The sequence below is a fragment of the Apodemus sylvaticus genome, chromosome 23 (assembly GCF_947179515.1).
Source record: "Apodemus sylvaticus chromosome 23, mApoSyl1.1, whole genome shotgun sequence".
Classification (NCBI taxonomy): Eukaryota; Metazoa; Chordata; class Mammalia; order Rodentia; family Muridae; genus Apodemus; species Apodemus sylvaticus.
Window position 1 is genome coordinate 15,114,008 of NC_067494.1, and position 7,845 is coordinate 15,121,852.

Below are 7,845 nucleotides of genomic sequence, written 5' to 3' on the forward strand. Positions count from 1 at the left end.
TGAATATCGATGCAAAAATATTCAATAAAATTCTTGCCCACCAAATCCAAGAACACATCAAAACGATCATCCACCAAGATCAAGTAGGCTTCATCCCAGGGATGCAGTGATGGTTCAATATAAAGAAATCCATCAATGCAATCCACTACATAAACAAACTCAAAGAAAAAAACCACATGATCATTTCATTAGATGCTGAAAAAGCATTTGACAAAATTCAGTATCCTTTCATGCTAAAAGTCTTGGAAAGGACAGGAATTCAAGGCCCATATCTAAACATAGTAAAAGCAATATACAGCAAACCGGTAGCCAACATCAAACTAAATGGAGAGAAACTTGAAGCAATCCCACTAAAATCAAGGACTAGACAAGGCTGCTCACTCTCTCCATATCTTTTCAATGTAGTTCTTGAAGTCCAAGCTAAAGCAATTAGAAAACATAAGGAGGTCAAAGGGATACAAATTGGAAAGGAAGAAGTCAAACTATCATCATTTGCAGATGATATGATAGTATACTTAAGTGACCCAAAAAACTCTACTAGAGAACTCCCACAGCTGATAAACAACTTCAGCGAAGTGGCAGGTTATAAAATCAACTGAAGCAAATCAGTAGCCTTTATATAGTCAAAGGATAAGCAGACTGAGAAAGAAGTTAGGGAAATGACACCCTTCACAATAGCCACAAACAGCATAAAGTATCTTGGTGTGAATCTAACCAAACAAGTTAAAGACCTATATGACAAGGACTTCAGATCTCTGAAGAAGGAAATCGAAGAAGATCTCAGAAAATGGAAAAATCTTCCATGCTCATGGATTGGCAGGATTAATATCGTTAAAATGGCCATTTGCCAAAGGCAATCTACAGATTCAAGGCAATCCCCATCAAAATCCCAACCCAGTTCTTCATAGAGCTAGAAAGAGCAATGCTCAAATTCATCTGGAATAACAAAAAACCCAGGATAGCTAAAACTATTCTCAAAAGTAAAAGAACTTCAGGGGGATTCAGTATCCCAGACCTCAAACTTTACTACAGAGGAATAGTGATAAAAAAAAAACTGCATGGTATTGGTACAATGTCAGGCAAACAGATCAATGGAATAGGATTGAAGACCTAGAAATGAACCAACACACCTATGGTCACTTGATCATCCACAAAGTTGCTGAAAGCATCCAGTGGAAAAAAGATAGTCTTTTCAACACATGGTGCTGGTTCAATTGGAGGTCAGCATGCAGAAGAATGCGAATCGATCCAATCTTATCTCCTTGTACTAAGCTCAACTCCAAATGGATCAAGGACCTCCACATAAAACCAGACACACTGAAACTAATAGAAAAGAAAGTGGGGAAGACCCTTGAGGACATGGGCACACGGGAAAATTTCCAATAGCTTATGCTCTAAGATCAAGAATTGATAAATGGGACCTCATAAAACTACAATGTTTCTGTAAGGCAAAGGACACCGTCAAAAGGACAAAATGTCAACCAACAGATTGGGAAAGGATCTTCACCAATCCTAAATCTGACAGAGGGCTAATATCTAATATATACAAAGAACTCAAGAAGGTAGAACTCAGAGAACCAAATAACCCCATTAAAAAGTGGGGTACTGAGCTAAACAAAGAATTTTCTCATGAAGAACTTCAGAGGGCTGAGAAACACCTTAAGGAATGTTCAACATCATTAATCATTAGGGAAATGCAAATCAAACAACCCTGAGATTTCACCTCACACCAGTCAGAATGGCTGAGGTCAAAAACTCAGGAGACAGCAGGTGCTGGCGAGGATGTGGAGAAAGAGGAACACTCCTCCACTGCTGGTGGGATTGTAAGATGGTGCAACCACTTTGGAAATCAGTCTGGAGGTTCCTCAGAAAACTGGGCATGGCAGTTCCAGAGGACCCTGCTATACCACTCCTGGGCATATACCCAGAGGATTCCCCAGCATGTAATAAGGACACGTGCTCCATTATGTTCATAGCAGCCCTATTTGTAGTAGCCAGAAGCTGGAAAGAACACAGGTGTCCCTCAACGGAGGAATGGATACAAAAAATTTACACAATGGAGTACTATTCAGCCATTAGAAACAATGATTTCATGAAATTCATAGACAAATGGATGGAGCTGGAGAACATCATACTAAGTGAGGTAACACAGTCTCAAAAGATCATTCATGGTATGCACTCACTGATAAGTGGATATTAGCCTAGAAATATGGAATACCCAAGACATAGTACACATATGAAATGATGTCCAAAAAGAACGGAGGAGTGGCCCCTGGTTCTGGAAAGACTCAATGCAACAGTATAGGGGAATACCAGAACAGGGAAGTGGGAAGGAGTAGATGGAGGAACAGGGGGAGGGAAGAGGGCTTATGGGACCCAGAGGGGGAAATCATTTGAAATGTAAATAAAGAATACATCGAATAAAAAAAAATTAAAAAAAAAGAAAAGAAAGGGCAGAGCAGGAATTAGAGGTGGGGTTGGAGATGGTAGAAAAGATAAACCAATGGGACTTTGTAGAATTCTGACTAGGCCTTTCTCTTAGCAAATCATTTGGATGGTTTCCTTAAATGATGTTATAAAAGAAATAAACCAAATGAGCCGGTCAAAAAACAAAAAAAAAAAAAAAAAGAAAGAAAAAAAGGAGATAGTATTTAATATCTGATATGCAAAACACCCTAAAGGGGTCAGGTCATGCAGTTTGAGAACCCTTGCTCCAGACTGTAGAAGGTTAATGTTTGACTATGAGATGAGTTATGTTGCACAGAAAGCTAGTTTTTAAGAAGGACATCTTCCTACTCTAGTCCAAATCCAAAAGACACTATCTAGTCTTATTCCAAAAGACACTTTCTTCTGAGTATTTTGTAAATCATGGTGCTTTGTTTGGGAAGAGTCTTTGGAGGGCTTCATTTTCCAATTACTGGGCCACTAATATAAGACCTAAGAAGAGAAGAAAATAAAATAAAATAATATGAGAGACAATTCTGCACAGCAAATATTACTGTATTGGTCCATACTTAATCCCATGCAAAGGCAGAGGTTTGCCTGCCTGCATGGGTTTAAGGCTATTCTGGACTATCTTGGGTCAACCTGGCACGTATACCATCTGGGAGGCATTACATTTCCCTTCTAATTCAGGGTTACAGATCCACAACCACAGAGACATTGGTGGAAGCTCAGAGAGCACTTTCTAAATCTGACAGTCGTGTTCCTAATGTCGCAGCACTAATGTGGAAAAGTAAAGTTAAGGCAATCATAGAGAATACAGCCCAGAATTAGTCTCAGTACTCATCTCAAGCTGAGGGGTTGACTCTGGGAGACTCGGGAGAAGTGTACACTAAGTTGTAGGGAAAGATGGGAAATTCATTTCCTCACCGAGTACAACTGAAATGACAGAGAAGCAACTGTAAAATATTAGAGCACAAGATGAAGGTAACCACAGGAAAACACCCCCTTGCATGAACACTAAAAGACAATGAAGGAAGCAGAGTTCCCCAGTGGGAGACAGAAACAGCAGAGGTCTCCATGCAGAAACTGAGTACTAAGTTCCAGGAGCACGAGCCATGACTGAAGGGTGTTCACTGAAATGTGGAGCTTCTGAGAGGACAAGGTCCATTCTCCTCCCATGATCCTCCTTGTTACCAAGTGAACATCTCAACCAGATGCCCAGGAGCATTGGTAGACCGCATAACCCACTGAAACACATGATGCTTTCTGAAAGTTTTCAAATGACAGATCCTGGAGAGATCACATGACAACAGGCTTTCTTCTAATAACCCACAAGAGGAAAGGTGAAGTCATCTTTTCAGTTTCTTTGCACTTCTGTCTGTCGATTAGAGGTAATGGATTTTTATTTTACTTTACTTTATTTTATTTTATTTTATTATATTTTATTTTATTTTATTTTTCACAGAGCAGAGAAACACAGAGTCCTGACAGAGGGGCATCTTCTCTGGAATGAGCATGAAGCTCTGACATGCCTTTTACCCATGCACGGAAAATATTTTTTGTTTTGTTTTTGTTTATTTTTCAGACATGTTTACATGGTAGCCCTGGTTGTCCTGGAACCCATGTAGACCAGACTGGCCTTAAATGCAGAGATTTGGCTGCCTCTGCATCTCTAGTGTTGGGAGTAAAGGCTGGCACCACCACTGCCCACAAAATACTCTTTAATCATTAAATTATTTTATTGCAAGGCAATAAAAGGGGAAAACAAAATGTGAAAAGAACACATTAAGTGTTTAATGTTTGTATATCTAGGTGGACAAAAGGCTCAGTACAGTTCTCTTACTGCAGATGGGAAAATTTCCGTTTGTCACTCTGGACTTGGTAAGAAAGCAGGAAAGAACTAAGAACCCTTGTTGTTGCAATCATAGGGCGCTAAGGGACAGGAAACAGAAAATAGACTGCTGCAAGGCAAAGGCTTGGAGGCAGACAACAGAGGGCTCTGTGCGTCTTCTGCAGCCCACTGTCTCTGCAGTACTTTCATCTGGACACAATGTACACATTATTATATATGTGATGATTATTATCAGTGACGAACCAGAATCTGCTTTTGCTGTGCTCTAATCTAACAGTGCCCACCATGTTCTCTGTACAAAATGCCCGGTGAAGCCACAATAACTGTCCCTGCTACAGACAGAGCAGGAGTGGCCACAGCCTCAGGCTGAGACAGGGTCAGGACAGAGTCTGACAGTGAAGAGTCAGTGCCAGAGCTGGAGGACAGGATTCCACCCAGACAGCCACAGGACCAGCCCAGCTGGCAGCTGCAGCTGAAATCCACGAAGAACCTGCTGGTAAAGCCAAGCAGAGTCCGAGGAGGAGAAGAGGAGGAAGGCTGTGTCCAAACTGGGTCAAGAGCCCAGCTTCAGATATCTACACAGTGTGTCAGGAAGCCAAGACTGAAGATTTGTCTCAGCAAGCACAGTTAGCCCTGCTGAGAATTTCAAAGTTCGAGGGGAAGCTGTTTCAAACATTCACGAAAACACTCAGACTCCAAGTGTCCAAGAAGAGAGTGAAGAAGAAGAGGGTGATGAAACTGGTGTGGAAGCCATGGACATAGAATTGCCAAGGACATCCTCCCCCATCTTTGTGCCCTTTTTGGTTTTTGAAAAGTGGAACTACAGTTTGGTTTAAAATGTGTACTGTTTTTATCACTAATAAAGTTGTGGCTTCTTGTTCGATAGAAAAAAATTCCATTTTTAGTTGTCTACTAGTGTCCTGCTCCCCTTCTCTTCTTTCACACAAGACTATCAACTTCATCTCTAAAAATTATAGATGGTTGAAGTTCTCCAGCCACAGCAAAAACATCTCTCACCCATTTCTCTCCTTCTCCCACATATTTTGAAGTTAAACTTGCAGCACTTATATTGAAAAAGGTCGCATTAGATTCTGCAGCTACTGCTTTAGGCGGCACAGTTTTCCACTTCCTGGAGGGCAGAAGAGCACCAAGCCTTAACATGGGGTTCTGAGCCCTGTGAACAACTCAGCCTGCAGAGAAGGAAGGACAGAGGAGGAAGAATCATAATCTCTTGCAGCACTTGTTTTGTCAGTTCCCGAGGACCAGCTAGAGCATCAAATTTTAGAGCTGTTCGATTGTCAACGAATTCATTCATTAGGAGGTTAGCAAGATTGCTGTCCACATTCCTAAAATTTTTCAAGTCTTTTTTTTCCTGAAATGCACTTCAGGGTGTAGAAGGTGTGTTGGATCTGTTTGGTTTTGGAGTACCCTTATGTGTGGGAGCTGCAGGTCCAGGTCCTGGTCCTGCTCCAGAAACCATGGATAAAGACTGCAACCAGGCGCCCTGTGGGGACCAGAAAACCCTGTGGATCCACTTTTCAGGCAGGTTTTTGATCAAGACAATGCATTACTATCATGTGTTAAGGGGTCTTTCTTCTTCGGAGCTGCTCCACTTTCTGACTGGACTTGTCCATTGCAGCAAGTCAGGTTAGTACTCTCATTATAGATGTCATTTTGGACTTCGAAAATGGCAAAACTGGTTGCAGCTTCTTTAGAAGTTGTAAACGGTCCTTGGATATAACTAAATTAGCTATCATTTTGGCTTAAAGGTGTCTAGCTCTTTTACACTGTTCGCCCTGGCTGTAACTAGAACAGCAATTCCTTTTCCCAGTTCTTCGGTTCCTTTCTTATACCACCCCACAGCTTGTTCCTTCTGTCCTTTCTTTCCTCTTTGATGTGTAGTGCATTAGAGATGTACTGGAAGCACTGCTTGTGGAAGAAGGGGAAACTCTTGGCCTTGCCATCGGGTCAGGGAGCTGGGAGTGAGGGCGAGGTTGATGCAGGCGAGGTCTAGCAGCTCCTCTGGGTGGCCAGGAGGGCGCTGGAGAAGCTCCATGAGAGCCACAGGAAGAGGGGCGGCAGATCGCCAGCCCGCAGCACAGCAGGGCAAAGCCAGCGAACAGCAGGTGATTTCTGCTTGCGAGGCAGGACCTCGGTTGGGGCGGGACCGCGGAGGGGGCGTGGCCTCGTGGGCCCGGAGCTTGCTCCGCCTGAACTTTACTTCTTCTCTTGACCGCGGGAAAACTCATTCACAGCTCCTACTGCCTCTGGCTGGGCAACCCGCTCCCGCTCCCGCTCCCGGCAGACCGAAGGCGACCCAGGGGTGGTGGCGGCCACTGCGGAGCTCGGGGCCACGGAGTTGCTCGTGCACCCTCGGAGCCCCGGAGCCTGGCACCTGCACAGGCTGCTTGCCGCCCGATTCTTTCTCCTCGCTGGGGTGGTACTGAGGAATTCTCATTCTCTCCACCGCTCTGGCCACACTGCTGGGTCTCAGGAAGGATGATGGCAAAGACAGCAACCACCACGTGTTATCTTTTTCTTCTTCTGCTGAATTCTCTGGGGACCGCGCTGTCAACCGGTGAGTTCCTAGGGTTTACATGGAGGGGGTTGGGGCACTGAACAAGGACTGGCTAAGTCAGGGAATTCTTGCAGTCCTGGGCTACCAGGAAACTTTTGGGCTTCTCCTCCCCTTAACCCTGGTTCTGCCTGGCTCTACCCCACCCAGGCTGCAATGGATAGAAGAAGTTATGAAAAAAGTTATGGCGGTAGGGCGGGGGAGGGGCTACAGGGATGAAGATCACAGCAGGCAGAAGGGAGTTCTTGGTGATGCCCTCAGCACCACTGGGGTCCTGAGGAAGTTTAAATCCCAGTCTCCAGGACTGCATATGCTGGCCACAGTGCCAGTGCTCTCCTCCAGGAGAAAGGGCTGCACCTGACACAGGCTGTGCCCTTTCCCACTTTCCTGTTCACCATTTTGTGGAACTTCTGCAGATACAGGGACAGCACAGCCACACCACCCACCTTCCCATTCCCTGCCCCCTTTTTCTTTTCCTTCTTTTTGTGGGTTCTTTTGTTTTAAGGCAAGGCTTCAGTCCATTGCCCACCCTATAGCATCTGAACCAATCCCTGCTCTCCTTTGCTACCAAGGGCTGGGATTACAGGTGTGGGACACCAGGCTCAGCTTCAGTGCATTCTCTCCAGAGAATTCTGGCAGTTTGCTGACCACCGAAAGCCCCGCGTGTCCAAAGCATGATGAGAAAGCTGAGGTTATAAAGGACCTGCTCACAGCCCTGGGAACTGACTTGACCCCAGGACCTCCTCCTGGTAAAGAGCTGGGCTTGGTGCTGTGTGCTTGGTGCTTTCATGGTCAGGACTAGGCAGTGTGATGCAGCAGCAGCCCTGGCCTCTGGCAAGAATGTCTAGCCTACTTGATGAGTCCCAAGCATCTTAGAGAGCCTGTCTAAGCAGCACTACTGCGCACTTTCCTGAGACGCTGTAACAATGTTTCCCTTACTAAACGCTGGAGGTCTGAGTGTAAATGCTTCCTT

At 44.6% G+C, this 7,845-nt stretch overlaps 2 pseudogenes; one reads left to right on the forward strand and one right to left on the reverse strand.

Annotated features, from left to right (window-relative positions):
- The first annotated feature begins 4,598 nt into the window (after window positions 1–4,598).
- LOC127673514 (nascent polypeptide-associated complex subunit alpha-like) lies at window positions 4,599–5,133 on the forward strand (annotated as a pseudogene).
- Window positions 5,134–5,190: 57 nt separating this feature from the next.
- Window positions 5,191–6,965, reverse strand: LOC127673515 (spastin-like; annotated as a pseudogene).
- Between the last annotated feature and the right edge of the window lie 880 nt (window positions 6,966–7,845).